This window comes from Lepisosteus oculatus, chromosome 14 (genome assembly GCF_040954835.1).
Source record: "Lepisosteus oculatus isolate fLepOcu1 chromosome 14, fLepOcu1.hap2, whole genome shotgun sequence".
Lineage (NCBI taxonomy): Eukaryota > Metazoa > Chordata > Actinopteri > Semionotiformes > Lepisosteidae > Lepisosteus > Lepisosteus oculatus.
The window spans coordinates 49,326,994-49,343,222 of NC_090709.1; the positions used below are offsets into that span (position 1 = coordinate 49,326,994).

At 42.8% G+C, this 16,229-nt stretch overlaps 1 non-coding gene across 1 annotated transcript; it reads left to right on the top strand.

The window, feature by feature from the left end:
- Positions 1–4,237: 4,237 nt before the first annotated feature.
- On the top strand, positions 4,238–4,331 carry trnai-uau (transfer RNA isoleucine (anticodon UAU)). Its single transcript has 2 exons — positions 4,238–4,275; positions 4,296–4,331. It is a non-coding gene; the product is annotated as a tRNA-Ile (tRNA).
- Positions 4,332–16,229: the final 11,898 nt, after the last annotated feature.

Here is a 16,229-nt window from a genome sequence, read left to right on the forward strand (position 1 = left end):
GGTGCGGTGGCCAAGTGGTAAGGCGTCGGTTTTGTAAACCGAAGATCGTGGGTTCACCCCACCCGTGCCTGTTTCATTTGTCTCCACTTTCCTTTAGTTTCAAAGTCTTCAAAAAAACTCGCAATGTAAGAGTCTCAATAGTAAGAGAGCATAACTGTCGCCAGTGATTAGTATTCTTGCATATCCTGCCTTGTTTTTTAGTCGACAAAGCTTGTCTCTCTTCACAACCATCTTCTGAATGATCGCCTCAGCATTGGGAAGGAACGTGCGCTTGGTACAGCCCCCGACTCCATGGTCTGATCACAAACAGATCGGGTGAGCTGTCAGTCCAGGTTGAAAGCACTAAAAATCTGACTTAGGAACAAGAAGACCATGTTTTTTTAAACGAGTAAACGATAAAATAATATACTGCCTGCAAGACTATGTCAAGTTCAAGTTCAAGTCCAAGTTTATTGTCATTATACTCATACACAGGTATATGGTATAACGAAATGCTATTTAGCTAGCTCTCGGACATAAGTAGTACAAGAAAAAAACACAACAACAATACAATTGTATAACAAAAGGAAGATAGAGATAACAGCCGATGTGCAAAAAACAACAACAGGCAGTGTGCAAAACAACAAAAAGGTAACAGGTTATGTGCAAAAACATGCATCAAAAGAATGAAATAAAGAGATAGAAATTATGGGGAGTGAGCTTTTGACATGTAAGGTAGAGGTAGATTTTCAATGTGTGTTTGGGTTTTTGGTAAGAAAGAAGGCACCGTGAGGTTCAGGTCATAGGTGAGAGGTGAGGAGAGAGTGAGAGAGGCTGGGAGTTTAATAGTTTGATAGTGCGGGGGTAAAATTATTTTCGAGTCTGGTAGTCCGAACCCGAATGCTCCGGTACCGTTTTCCATGTCATGCTAAACGCCACAAATTGTTCGTCCAGTTGTATCAATCGTCCTAAATTTACGGAAAATCGGATGTGACTGATACAATCCGCACCCATTTCTTCAGGATAGTTGAGCGGTTTAAAACAGCAAATTTACAGATTTGTGTCTTTTAAGCTTTGTGTTTCGCTCTCTAAATAGAGGCACGAGTTCAAATCCCACTCCCGACAATCAGGCGTTTTACCCTGTCTTTTTTACCTGCCTTTACACTGTTTCAGTCTTGTTGTGCTCGCTGACAATCACAGTACGAGGAAAACGGAGAAACTGCTTAGCAAAAACATAACGGACAGAAAAAAGCTTCGTAAACACGTGAATGTGATTAGCAGCAGTAAGGTATGTATTCAAATGTTTAAGGCTGATTTATAACAGCAGCAGAAGAAAGGTGCAGCCTTTGTGAGAATTCGCGGGTTTTTATGCTGCTTGGACTTCTTTCAAGCCTATGAAGTGACCCCCGTTTTATTTTCATTTTCAAACTTCAGAACCGAATAACAAAGAGGTTTCATGTGTGACGGGAATTCCGTTCCAAATACCGTTTCCACGATGTATTCAGCGACGGGAATGAAATGTTTTAGTGCTGGCTCAAATGCGAGGAATTTCAGAAAAACCTGGAAAAGCAACGCCTGCAGTAAATGACAAATCTAAAGCGTGTAGTCAGCATGAACAGAACAACGCAATGCTCTGTAAAAACGATCTGGAGCCGCAATTACTCTTTTATCTCGGGCAGTTCATTCCGATACGATGTTTCCGCAGAATAAATGAAATGCCGAACTCCAAACATGTTGTTGTCATTATTGTTACTCCTGCTGCTGTAGTTTTAAGCTTTAATCAGTGGGTATGTAATGTTGTAAAGGGGCTGGACTACTGTGTTCAGTCCAAATTCCACTATGTGAATTTATGCTTTTTTAATATAAGCATTAACAATACAATGCGTGCTCAAAAACCGTTACTTATTAGCTTAAGAAACGGCAGTGTTTTGACAAAGTGTGGTATTCGAACAGAAAATGCTGAAGTGTTTAATACTTGCTTGTGAGCAGATCTCCCTCGATTTAGACAAACTCTTGTTCGGCTGATGATTTCAGATCAAAATCTGAATGAAGTGGAAAGAAAGCTGAATTACGCTGGGTACTGGGTATCACTGTTATGCCATCAGGTCATGCTAGGAGGATTGGGGGGATGAAATTGACACAGAGGGACCCAATGTGGGGGCTGAACCCACAGTTCTGAGATTAAGAGATTATTGCTCTATGGACTGCGCCTATATAACTCTTGTGCTCCAACAGTAATGTTTCTGGGTGTGGATGAACATGACATTATAGACTGACAGCAGGAAGACGTGGCCCACAGGCAGTGACAGTATCGCTATATTTGGCTGCAGTCTATTGTGTTGAGAGCAGCATTAACTTTCCTGCAGAGATGGGAGTGCCTTTAATACAGCTCTTTCAATCGGACAGAGTAACAGGAACTGACCTAAAGTTTCGGCTGTGGATCCATCTCCACATGGGGGACAGTAAAATAGCGATGAAGTAATGTTTCTGGTTGTGGATGAACATGACATAATAGACTGCCAGCAGGAACACGTGGCCCACAGGCAGTGACAGTATTGCTATATTTGGCTGCAGTATATTGTGTTGAGAGCAGCAATAACTTTCCTGCAGAGATGGGAGTGCCTTTAATACAGCTCTTTCAATCGGACAGAGTAACAGGAACTGACCTAAAGTTTCAGCTGTGGATCTATCTCCACATGGGGGAAAGAGACAGTAAAATTGCGATGAAGAAACAGAAAGATTTGTGCTCGCTGCAAAGTAGGAAAGAGGTGGTCAGACACATGAAACAGCTTGGTGATAATTTGCAGTGACAATTTTATGTTATTTAGTACACGGATTTCTCTTCATGTTCCTTAAGATGTGTAATTTGTATGTTGGTTGTATGAGAACAGTTTCTCCTAAAGTCCTGTCAATTGACAGTGGAGAGCTAGCTGGTGCACATCTTCAAGAAGACTCTCTTTAAGGCGATTACAAGTTTCTCGAACAAATCTGTGTCATATTTTTAAAATAGTTTAGCTAATGAGCAACGAGAGTACAAATAAATTCTCCCACCCTCCATTTGAAGATAAAACTCCATGTGCGAGTCAAAGTTTCCTTGAAGCTACTGATGTTCGTCATTATTGGACATTCCCGATGATATTGACTAAGAAGCTCAATTTTTACGTGTTGTAGTTCAACATGTGCAAAACATTCGTATCCCCTGCAAATATCGGCAAGGTCAGTGATATTCTCAACAATTTGTGCCATTGCAATTCGTGCGATTGGTGCCATACTTTTTCGAAATGTATACTGACATGCCAGGATCAGAGGGTCATATTTAAAAAACTGGTGCATTAAAATTTCTTGTACTTCAGGATTTTGATAGTCTGTTACATTGTCTTTCACACGTCGGTGTTAGAACTGTGAGATATTTTCATAATCGGGGGGAAGGCCGTAGCAATAAGCAGAAAGTGCAATCACCTTTTCCCAGTGTAAGTCCGTGTTGTGGTGAGTTTTTAAAATTGGTTTGCGATTTTCTGAAATATATTCCATACAAAAATATGGCCGGATTAGTACTGATCGAAGAGAGCCATCTACAGGCGAAAGGCGACATAACATCACAGCAGCACCATTTAAGGTGGAACGAAAAACACGCATAAGAAGCTGGCGAATAAGAAGCCAACTTAAGCCTCGTAGCAGACCCTTGGAGGCACGCTCAAAATAATCATCTTTCCCAGTACTTAAGAGTCATATTTAGATCGCTTTACTGCAATTTTATTTGATTGATGGGAGATGTGAAGCCATCAAGCCTGTACTGCACTTTCACATTGAAACTGAAGCCATTTCTCATGCTTTCTCTCAGTTTCGGGGCTGCAATTGAGTGTAAAGGAGGCGACTTGAAATTGAAACGTGTAATCACCTTACAGAGGGTCTTCACGACGGGGTGCGTCAGCTAGTTCTCCATTATTGTCAGTTTACTGGACTTCTGAAGAAACCTATCTACAGCGAAGATACAAACTGCACAGTTTAAGGCACATGAAGAGAAATCTGTTTGCTGATTGACTCAAAAAATGTCGATACAAATAATCTGCCAGGCTGATTTACTTGTCTGACCACCTCCCTCAGTTCCCCTTTGCTGTTAGCACAATTCTTTCAGTTTCTTTTCTTGTATTTTCCTTGCTATTTTAGTGTTCCCCATGTATAGATGGATCCACAACCGAAACCGTTTTCACCCTGTGTTTCTGCAGCGTCAGTCTGTATGAGGAGCACGACTTGTACAGCTCCAGTGGCGCAATTGGTCAGCGCGTGGTACTTATACAGCAGTGCACAGCGGAGGCATGCCGAGGTTGTGAGTTCAAGCCTCACCTAGAGCAGTGTCTTTAGCTACTGAGAGCAACTGTCGAGTTTAGATACTGTTAGGTATTTGATGGAGATAAATTAACATCAAACGAACAAGTAAAGATTTATTTCGAGTCACAATCAAAGAAGGCTCCACAGCTGAAACGTTGTGTTTACTTCTATTTTCAGCATGGAATAAACCTATACTTTTCCATTTGCAGCCCACGCATGCTGTGATGCAGCTCCCTACTTAAATTTCTATCAGCTGTGTACCTCCAGTTGACCTGTACACAAATATATGAGAGAGGTCTACTGAGACAAGAGGAGCACTGAAGACTTGATAAAGCTCTCGCATTAGATTCTGTGTTTATGTTGTTACCCAGATTTGTTTTTAATGTTCTTTTTCTTTTGAAGTTGTTGCGTTTGGTTTTTTTTCTGATTGGTAGCTACAACGGGTCAGTTGCAACAAACTGGCTGCTGAAATTTGTCAGCAAACCTGTTCTCAATTGCAACAAACCTAAAATAACAGCTGCTCCCCATTAGATGTTACTAAAGTAGGAGACTAAGCAGACGAAGTGGAACAATAGATTACATTGGAACTGTCCTGAATGTAGTGGAAATAATATCGTCATTAAGTAATGAACAATTGCTTTCCAGACACTACAATTATTCACAAGGAATTTTATCAATACATATTTTATTAATAAAAGTGTAATATCTTAATAATCAACTTTAATGTTATCTTTATTAGTAGCTGTATTACAGGTAATGCATGCACAGACTTTATTATACTATAATGAATTTTCAGATATCCCGGGGAGAGAACTGAAATGAAGGAAATACATATTTAAAAGGGGTGTAAGTCTTAAATGTGTTCTGTCACATAGGGGTGTTAATTGAATAGATTTGTTGTAATATTATTTGACTCTACACTTGTGTTTCTCAGGAGACAGCATTAATATTGGGGATTTGCGGATACAGATAATAAGTTGTACTATACAGGCAAATGTATGGTTACCTTAATGAAAAAAAACTCTTATCATTACCCTTTTCAACATTATTATTTAAGACAGTCTTTCAGAACAGTATTCTCGTATTAGTGGCTATAGTCTAATGATAATGGTGGTGAAACAGACGAAATGTGCGGAAAGAATTGGAGATGGAACAGGAGACTCATCCAGTCGATAGAAAGCTTGGGTAGGACTGCACAAACACCGTGCCAGTGCTTAGTAGCGTCATTTAAAAATAATACGTGGTTTAACAATATCAACTGCTCTTCTGTGAGCTAAGCTCCACTACTAGTAATACATTGCCCAAATTTTCAAATTAGATACATGTGTTTTCTACGTGAATGTAATAGGTACTTTTTTGTTTTAACTGATTTAAAATCTAATCTTTATAAAACAGACAAAGGGTTTATGTGTCGCGCTGAAATTCACACACAAGTAAGGAAAGATATCGCGCTTAGGAAGAAATCCAGAGTGGAGATGCCGGCGATTGAAAACAACCACATACAGCCTGTATGTGCTCTACCACTGAACGAAACTTCCGACAACTACTGTATCTTTATCTGCAGCACTTTCTTTTAGAAAGAGTGAGGAGTCTACAAGCCTAGAAAATAAGACAACTAAGTGAACGACAAATTTTCACTTTTTGATTAAAGAACATAAAAAACACCTTTCTTCCAGCCAAATTCAAACCAGAGAACAAAGAGTTCCCAGCTGTTTCCACTATATTCCTCCGCTCTTACAACTGAGTTATCGAAAACACAGGAAGCCCACCTTTTGTCTTACATAAAGCACAATGTAGTGCAGCGGTCCTATTTATTTAAAACCCAGTTCGAAATCAAATCTCATTCCCATAGTCCTGTTTAGTTTGAATTTAAGCAGTTGTAGCAGCAATGCTTGGTAATAAGACAGAATTAAGCGTTGCTGTGCTTTCCTTAATGAGGCCCCATCTCACTCTCCATCTCTGTGCTTCAGCCACAGAGAAAGTATTCATGCAGGCTGATTTAAGATGTTTTCTTTTGATAAGGGACAGCTCCCAAACGGGGATGCACTTAGATAAGCCTGGCTATCATGATCAATGGTCATCCATTGGCGCCTATCTGTCTAGGGAGTGCCAAATGGACATCTGGACTGCATTCCTAAGTGTCAGGAGTATGTGACTCGTATCTCACCTTGATCAACCAATTAGAGACTGGCAGGGTGTGGTAACACCATGTGGGTCTCCAATGCCCGCCAAACTCTCAACCAATCAGAACACATCTGGGTCTTGGTCAAAAAGGGAGCGCAAGCTCAGATCAGGGCTCTCCTTGGCCATTTTCGCGCATCCTCAGAGACAATCAGGTGACAAAGGCTGTTGTCTGCAAAGGGACTTGGACTTTGTTCTAAGCGCAGGGCCGAGGATCCCGTACGTACTCAGAATTCTACCAATGTGAACGCTCCGCTTGATCAACGGCAGCCCACAGTTGGACCCTCGTCGACAACCTGAATAGCTTATTCAGAAGCAGCGCTGGACCGGGAACGAACCAGCTTCTTCCTGGGCAAAAGAGTGACTTGTGAGGACTAGCCGTCACACTGCATAGAGTGCATAGTGCATAGAGACTTTCTACTAGCCAGCCGGACTGCTGGTAGATCCCCTCGGAGCAACGACTGCCCTGCGCGCCGCAGTCAGATTCCTCCGCCCGTCCTACTCCGAGCTGCACCTCGACTGGTTGGCCAGTAGCCAGAGGATTCCGGGACAATGCCCATTGGACAACCGCTGGGACCGAGGCTGCAACAGAGCCTGTCAGCTGGTTTGGTGTTCGTGCCGGGAAATTCCAAATCCATACACAGTGGATAAGTAAACCCCAAGTTCTACATTGCGTCTCGAGAATTCAATTGTACCTCAACACAAGTTGTTATCAATTTAATTCATGAGTAATGTATTTACTTCCGAGTTTAGAGTAACAGTGGGTAATAACACTGATTAGCGATTTGGTAACCGAACGATATATATTGACATATATTCTCTGTTGTGTATCTCTTTGTGTTTGCATCTCTTCGAGATTATATACTTTGTATATTGATAACCCTCACAGTAAGGTCTGCTGCTCATATCCAGGCAGACTAGTATATGTTTGGTGCACAATTTATATGAATAAATGTATCTCGTGTATTGAACCCGTGTGTGTGCGTTGTTAGTTGTTCTGACGATTGATTTTCTAAAAACCACAACGAACAACCTCGTGATTACTGCTACAATTAATAATTGTCTCAGTAAACCCATCAAACCTCTACACTTGTATAGTATAATTTATTATCTGTACCCGCAAATCCCCAATATTACTGCTGTCTCCTGAGAAACACAAGTGTAGAGTCAAATCATATGAAATAATACAACAAATCTATTCAATTAACACCCAGATGTGACAGAACACTTTTAAGACTTTAAGACCCCTTTAAATAAGTATTTCCTTAATTTCAGTTCTCTTCCCTCCATGGGATACCTGAAAATTCACTATAACATAATAAAGGCTGTGCATGCATTACCTGTAATACAGCTACTAATAAAGATAACATTAAAGTTCATTATTAAGAAATCACGCTTTAATTAATAAAATATGTTTTGATAAAAGAAGTCTTAATAGAACCTAGGTAAATCCCTGTAGTAGTCTAACACCTACAAAAAAGAAAAAAAAAACAGAACAACTTCAAAACAAAGAGAAAAAGAACATTAAAAACAAATCTGGGTAACAACAAAAACACAGAAAAGTGAGTGCTTTTTCAAGTCTTCGGTACTCCATCGTGCTCCTCTCGTTTCAGTAGACCTCTCTCATATATTTGTGTATAGGTCTGCTGGAGGTCCATTGCTGATGGTAATTTAAGTAGGGAGCTGTGTCAGCATGTGTGGACTGCATAGGAACAAGTAAAATTTTATTCCATGCTGAAAAGAGAAGCAAACAACGTTTGAGCTTTGGAGCCTTCTTCAGGTCTGACAAGGAACAAACCTTTACTTGTTCCTTTCATGTTAATTTAGACCTGATCTCCAGCAAATACTTAACAGGACCTAAACTGGTCAGTTAGTTTAAATAGTTGAAGATATAGGCCACACTGCTCCAGGTGAGGCTTGAACTAAATCTCAGCATGAGTTCGATCGCACCACTGGAGCTGCAGAAGTCTTTTTTTACACAGACTAATGCAATTGCACTTAGTCACGAAACAAACGAGAACTGCAGCTGTACACTTGAGACAGGACGCTACTGTATTAATTTTGTCTAACACTCCAGTCGAACAAGCCGACATGTCACTATTGCTAAATCATTACAAAAGACGCCAACTAATGACCAGTTTTATTTTTAACAGAACTTTACTGAAAGTTAAACTTATAAAACTACCTGAGCAAATAAATACAACAATTATTGTTCCTCTGACCTTCTCAGTATTTCTTTTTTTAAATTAATACATTTATTTATCCACAGTGTGCCTTGTGCTTACTTTTCAGAACTCTCTCTCCTGTGTCAGTAGGAGCTTACATTTCAAGTTAAGTTCTTTAATCAGTTCCAATATCTTCCTTTCAAAGTAGGGAAGAGCAAGCTGGCATGTTGTTTTGCCTGTGGTTATTCTTTATGACTATATCTTCTGACACCTGTGCACAATCCTACAACATAACAAGAGAAGCACTATAACAGGAGTCATAAAAATGCAAGAAGCCACTTTGAACAATCTTTCGGAATTGTAAAACAACTAACGCTTTGCTTGGCTGTCATTTGGTTTGTATACCAGTCCATCAAGAGCCAGCACCATCATCATCAGGTCATGTGCAGTCCTACACAACCTTGCGATTGACTGGGATGAGCTACCTTTTCCATCTCCATGGCATGCAGCACACTCTGGCTGTTTCAACACAGTCATTATTGGACCACAGTGCACTGTCTCTTCTGTCCTGTGGCTATCATAATCACTTTTAAGAAGCCAAGTTTTTTTCTTTAACATGTGCTTGGGTGCCACCCATTTCCTTATTATCCCTGCTTTCCACTGATAACCACAAATACAGAGACCCATCACAATAAAATACTTAGCAAATCTATTCAGTTGACTCCCAAATTTTATAGAACATATTAAAAGCTCCCACTCTATTTATATAACCATTTGCTCTGTTCTGTTCTCTTCACTTCCTAGCATATCTTAAAGCTCACAGCTACTAGTAATGATTGACATTAAACATAAATAGTAAATGACACTTCTGTAAATACACACATTAATAAACTTCATTATTAATAAATATGGTATGAGTGTAAAGCAATTTTAATTAATATTCCAATACATTTCCAAGCAACGGATTATTTCCACTATATTTGGGAGCCTTCTAATGCAATCCTGCGTTACACCGAGTACGGTGCTAAGCCAAATGAAGACAGTTTAAATTAGTCCGCTACTTTAGTTACTCTGGAGTGCTGCAGTTATTACTTTGTGTTCATTGCAATTGAGAACAGGTTAAGTTCGGCACTGCGGACTAAGCACAGCAGGAAAGTTTGTTGCAATTGGACTTAAGGTGGAGCACAAGTTTAGACGGCATCTGCGTTCTAAGCACGGGTTGAACTCCTGTTAGTATGCTACTTTCAGTTCGATGCAATTGACCCATAGAGTTTGCCCTAATAAGGTCTGAATGAAGCTTAAGCAGAGCCAACCCATTGCCTTTATAACTTCCATTAATCTCCACCCATCTTCCATCGCTCACTTTTGATCTTTCTAAGACAAGCATTTAACTGGAGTTCAGCCCAATGATACTGCTGAGAACCAGAGAAAAAATATATATATATTGTAACGCCCTCGCCTGGTGGTGAGGAGGAAGCGCCCCTAGGCGTGCATAGTACCGCTGGGCATGCTGGGAGTTGTAGCCGGGGAGAGTCTGAGGGTCAGCACGGTGACCAGCGGCTGACCCTACCTGTGTAAATAATGTCCTAGTAGTTCTAGTGCCCTGTGTAGTCTTATAAGTATATAGCGTGTTGTTAAGTAATTACCACCCTAAAGATGTGTACGTGTTCTGTCAGTCTCCTCATGTGCATGTATATGCTGTGTTTGGTTTTGTGGTTGTTAAAGAATAAAGCTATTGCTTGGTTTGTTAATTGCGTCTCCACTGGTCCTTTGTTCTGAGAAAAACCTGTAAATGCTACATTGGTGTCAGAAGCGGGCAGGATGGACAAATCTTGGCAGACATTAGCCGATTCTGTCAAGTGCTGTCTGACTCTAAAAGAGACAGAACCCATCGGCAGCGCACATAGGGAGCCTGAGCAACTCCTGGGTGCGACAGGTGGCCACAGCCCTTACCAGGGCTATCCAGTAGTGGTCCTGCCGGTAGAATTGGGGCGACTGCCTGCTACTCCCGCCCAGTGGATGCCCCAAAGAGAAGATACCCTCCCTGCCGGAGCTGACTAGCGATTCCCACACCGACGGAGGAGTCCAGCAAGGGGGAAGAGAAGCCAGCCCGTGCAGCAACCCCCGCGGAACAGCCCCGCACGCTGTTTTGCGACCGCAGCAGGAAGAGACGACACTGAGCCCGGTTCTGCTGGGCACCCAAACCTCGCACTCCGCGATCAGTGTCGGGAAACGGGAACGGGTCGGCTCAGCGCGGGGACGGCCGCCCTTGAACACCTCAACCCCCTCTCCGGAGAGCGCTGTGAAGACCGGCACCCCTCACACCACTGTGGGGCGAGTCGGCTATAGCCTGTACCTCCAGTGCCGAAACGAATCGAGGACCAACCCTGCCTGGCCCTGCTCGACACGGGTTCATCGGTAACCCTACTCCGGCCGGGCATCCTCCCCGACACCGAGGGCACCAACCCCCCAGGATGAGAGGCCTCCAGCCTGCGGCTAAGGACTGTGATGGGACAGCTCGCCGTAGTGCGGGGAAAACAGGTGCTTGCCTTTCGTCTAGATGCAGCGATGGTGCGCCACCCCTGCTACCTCGCACCCATCCAGGAGGACTGCATTCTGGGGCTGGACCTACTGCAGCGAGTGGGGGCCAGTTTGGACTTGGGCCGGCAGGAGTTGGTGTGGCAGGGGGAGCAACTTCACCAGGTGGAGGGCAGACCCGGCGAAGGCTGAGGGACACGGGCTTGCCGGAGCCGGGGGAAAAAGAGTCAGTGGCGGCGGTGGCAGACCGGGCCTGTGAGCCGGGGAGCGAGCATGCCGGATCCTGCCCCTGAGTCGGCGGCGGCGGTTGCGTGGAAGCGAGGCGCGGCGTTGAGGACCTCTACCAACACGACATCGAGACTGGAGACCCTCTGCCATCCGCATCCCAACTGGACGCATGGCTCACGCCAAGCGGACCGCCGCCGAGGAAAAGATCCGGGAGATGGCCGCAGCGGGAGTGATTAAGCCCTCTGCGAGCCCTCGGCGCCAGCTGTACTGGTCCAAAAAAAAGAAGGCTCGTGGAGGTTCTGCGTAAACTACCGCAAGCTGAACGAGGTCACCTGGAAGGATTCCTACCCCCTGACGAGGATAGACGATGCCAAGGACTACATCACCGGGTCGACCTGGTTCAGCTCCCTTGACCTCCGCTGTGGCTACTGGCAGGTACCACTCGCTCGAAGCCTCTTGCAGTTTACTTTCAAGAGGCTGATGGAGAGGGTGCTGGCATCGGTCCCGTGGAACCAGTGTGTGCTGTATCTGGACGATCTGCTGGTTCATGCCCAGGGTTTCGACCAGGCCTTGACGAACCTCCAGGCGGTGCTGGCCTGCATCCGCCGTGCTGGCCTGAGGCTCAATCCCCGCAAGTGTGAGCTCCTGAGGCAGGAGGTGACCTTCCTGGGACATGTTGTTGGACTGTGAGGGGTGGCTACAGACCCAGGTAAGGTCGCCTAAATGAGGGGTTGGCCGACCCCCCGCACTGTCGCGGAGCTGCGCAGCTTTCTGGGGTTGGCTTCGTATTACCGGAGGTTTGTCCGGGACTTTGCCAGCATCGCTCCCCCGCTGCACCGCCTCACCGATAAGGGCCGCTGTTTCGACTTGAACTCGGGCTGCGAGATGGCTTTCAGCCGGTTACGTGAAGCTCTGGTGGGGGTCCCCGTGCTGGCCTACCCCGATCCGTGGTTACCGTATATCCTGGATACCGACGCGAGTGTCTCGGAGTTGGACGCGGTGTTGGCGCAGGAGGGGCCAGATGGGGAGCAGGTAGTTGCCTACTACAGTCGGGTTTTGAATAAGGCTGAACGGAACTACTGCGTGACCCGTCGTGAGCTGCTGGCGGTGATGGTGGCGGTCCGCCACTTCAGGCCGTGCCTGTTCAGGACCCAATTCCAGTTGAGGACCGACCATGTGTCCCTCACCTGGCTGCTCCACTTTAAGGAGCCAGAGGGGCAGATGGTGTGATAGATGGAGGTCCTGCACGAGTGGTGCACGGCCAGCCGGGCGTGGGGCATTTCGGCTGTAAAAAAAACTTCTTATTGGGGTCTTTGCCACTGGGACATGGAGCGGTATTGCTGAACGTGTGCGGTGCCCGTGGCCCAGAAGGAGCCCCCCTCCAACAACACCAGGTGGGGACTCCTATGGAGCAGGTGGGGGTTGACGTTTTGGGCCAGTTTCCGCGCACTGAGGCTGGAAACTGCTATGTCCTGGTGGTGGTGGACTATTTTACAAAGTGGCCGGAGGCCTATGCCCTCCCGGACCAGAGTGCCCCCACCGTGGCCGATGCACTGCTGGAGGGGATGTTTGCCAGGCTAGGGGTGCCGGAGGAATTACACAGTGACCAGGGGCGTAACTTCGAATCCCAGGTCTTCGCCAGAGTGTGCCAGCGCCTCCTTGTGTTGGTCGTGCACAAGGAGGAGCTGTGACAATAGCAGAGAAGGAGTGAGAATGGCGCAGATGGAAACTCGTTTTCATGCGCTTCTCTGGAAGGAATGAAAATATATTTATGTCTTTATTTAGTGGTTTCATTAGTGACAAAGACTAAACTTTCTTGGAAAAATGTATTTTATGTAAACCATGTTTGCTATTAATTCAGTTAGGGCTAGAATATGTTCATTGTCTTCCAATGAAAGAAGGGTTCCTTTTGCCGTAGTCGGGTTGACATTAGAAGCTTGCCACGCCCGGACTGTTACACCAACGCATTAGCATGTTAAAGCGATTTCATTGAGGAGCCTAGCTTTCTTAACTAGTAAGTAATGTACTTTTGGAGGGGGGAGGTGTCTTTCGCTGGAAATCTTGCCCCCTTCTACTTTGAAAATACCTGTGAAACCGGTTTAATTCGTCACAGCCAGCACTCCCGCAGAGAGGGGGGTTGTACTTGTTAATGTCTTAGCCGGAACACATCATTATATCTCATTTTGTATTTCTATAAAAAAATCGTTTGCCCAGCCTAACACTATTGTTGTTATTGTTTTTATCCTGTAAAGCGCTTTGAGCAGCACAGCTTTCTCACCAGTTAGATTACTTTTTGATACAATCCTTACACAAAGCAGAAACTTCTTGTATTTTCCGATGACATACAAGTGGAAAGATTACAGATTTTAATCGTCTTTATTCTGAACCAGGGAAAATCTGATCATGTTTCTCTATAACAATAATAAAAAACTTTATTTTACATATCACCTTTAAAAGTGGCATCTCAAAGCAATACAGTAGATGGAAACCACAGATTACAAAGTAAATACCCAGACAAACGCTTTAATAATTTTTAATAAAATGCTTTTATTCATTCAGCAGAGAGAGCGTAAAACCTGGGCATAACAGCTGTTCCTTTTTCTGATCACCCGCTCTCTGGATACACGTCTCACCTGTCCTGTTCTTTGTTTTCCTAATTTGCTGATTATGCTTTCTGCGATCCACTCCTGCCCTCACACCTAAAGAAGACTATTTTAAATTTATATGCGCGGTCCATTGTGCAATTTACACTTGTATGTGCTGTCCTTAAGGTGATATCACATAAAGGTGATATGTAAAATAATGTTTTTTTTATTGTTATAGAGAAACATGATCAGATTTTCCCCGTATCAGAAAAAAAGATCTAAAGTATACTAATTTGTCACTAGTATACTTTTAATACAGTCTTTGCTGTGCTCTTGAGGATCCTTGTGATATTTCGAGCTCTGGTTGAATGATAAGTGTAGCAGTTTAAATAATTTTCGTAGTTAGATATTATGAAACGCTCTGTTAAAAGCAAGGGAGTTTTTATGTCCATTACAGTAAAAGAAAATGCCTGACAAAGCAGGGCTTGGACAGATTCCAAGTGCATTTTTGCAATTTACGTTGCATTGTGCTGCTGTAATACAGTTTAAAATAATTAAAAGTCTAAACAGTATCAGCTTTATTTATGGGTTGCAATTTAAAAAAAGTCAAAAACCGAACTCAAAATGCAATGTAGAGCTTTCTGGCAAGAGGAGACACCCAAATTAATAATGTAACATGCCACTGCATGAACAAGGTTATACTGCTATTTCCTTAGATACGCGATTAAAAAATAATTTTTATTAAATTTTTAATAAAATGTTTTTGTTCACTCATAATCTGACAATTTCAGGAAGACTAAGGAAGGACTAAGGGAATTGTCATCTGTTGTGAAAGCTCTGTGAGCTCTGTGACTTTGAGACCACTTGTTATCCCAGGTTGTTTGAATTGCCACAATTCAAATAGAGAAAAAAGAGCTGACTGACAAGATTTAAGATGTGGCTGTCAATGTTGGATTAAAAAAGACACATTGCCCGACGTTAGTTGCATTGCTTGAAAAATAATTTTATTTCGAGAGACTGGATAAGTAATTCAAGTGTTTTTTTTTTAACTTCCTGAAAAACAAATAATAATTTAACTATATGTGCAAATGTTTTATGATATGTCGCTGTTGTGAATGTCTGTGGAGTGTATCTTATTTGCCTGTCTGTCCTGGCTATGCTCTCTCGCTTGCTCGCCCTCCCCTTCTCTCTCTCTCTCAATTCAAGGTGCTTTATTAGCATGACAGATTGGTACAATCAGTGTTGGGTATTTACTTTGCTTTGAGATGCCACTTTTAAAGGTGATATATAAAATCAAGGCTTTAACTTGCTTTAACTCCGCAAGTCTGAGTTCTCGTGTCTGTCCTATCCGAACCCGAAAGTATTACAATATGTATCTTTATAGCAGGTGGTGTACAACTTTTTAGTATAGATTACACTTTTCTAAAATGTATTTAAAAAAAAAAACGATTACAATCTAATCTTTCCATGTTTGATCCCAGGATCCCAAGAAAAATAAATCTAAACGGGGAGAATGCTATGCTGAAAGTTTATTAAGATACTTAGAAGACAAAAATATCAATTTATGTTGCATTTGTCTGATTGTGAATCAAAAAACACATATATTTAAACCTGCGTTTGTGATTTAAATCAAAACGCGATTTAAATCAATATAAATGTTTATATTGTAACACATAGGTGACTATTCATCGTTATTAAAATGACTTAAATTCGATCATGTTGTGATATTTAGAAATATAAATTTGTTTGGTGCGAGTGAGGTTTTATTTAATCTCTGACCCAGGGAAATGTTTTATTTTTTCAAAGAAATGTTTGTTGAAAAAAAAGTCATGACTCCAGCAGGATTCAAACACACAGCATGTGAGGTAGGAGTCAGGAGCCTAACCCACAGTGCCACCAGCAAGGTCACATGCAGAGTGCTGAAAAAGCACTACAGAAACATTATCAACAGACAATGTACAGCATGTACTATTCTTGTGTTGCGGTACATGAATATAATTATATCGTTATTAATTTCTTTAGATACGCAATTCCATATTATATTCCCTTTTAATCAAATTCTAAAAGTATGCTTGTTGACTCCAGTATCACATTAGTTAAAGACTTCGAAGCTTAAAATGTTAAGGGAGAAATGGAATACTGGTGTGTATTTTTTATTTAAAGTACAGAGACCAGCCATATACTGTATGTTTATGTTCCAAAATTAATATCGTTTATGGCCTTC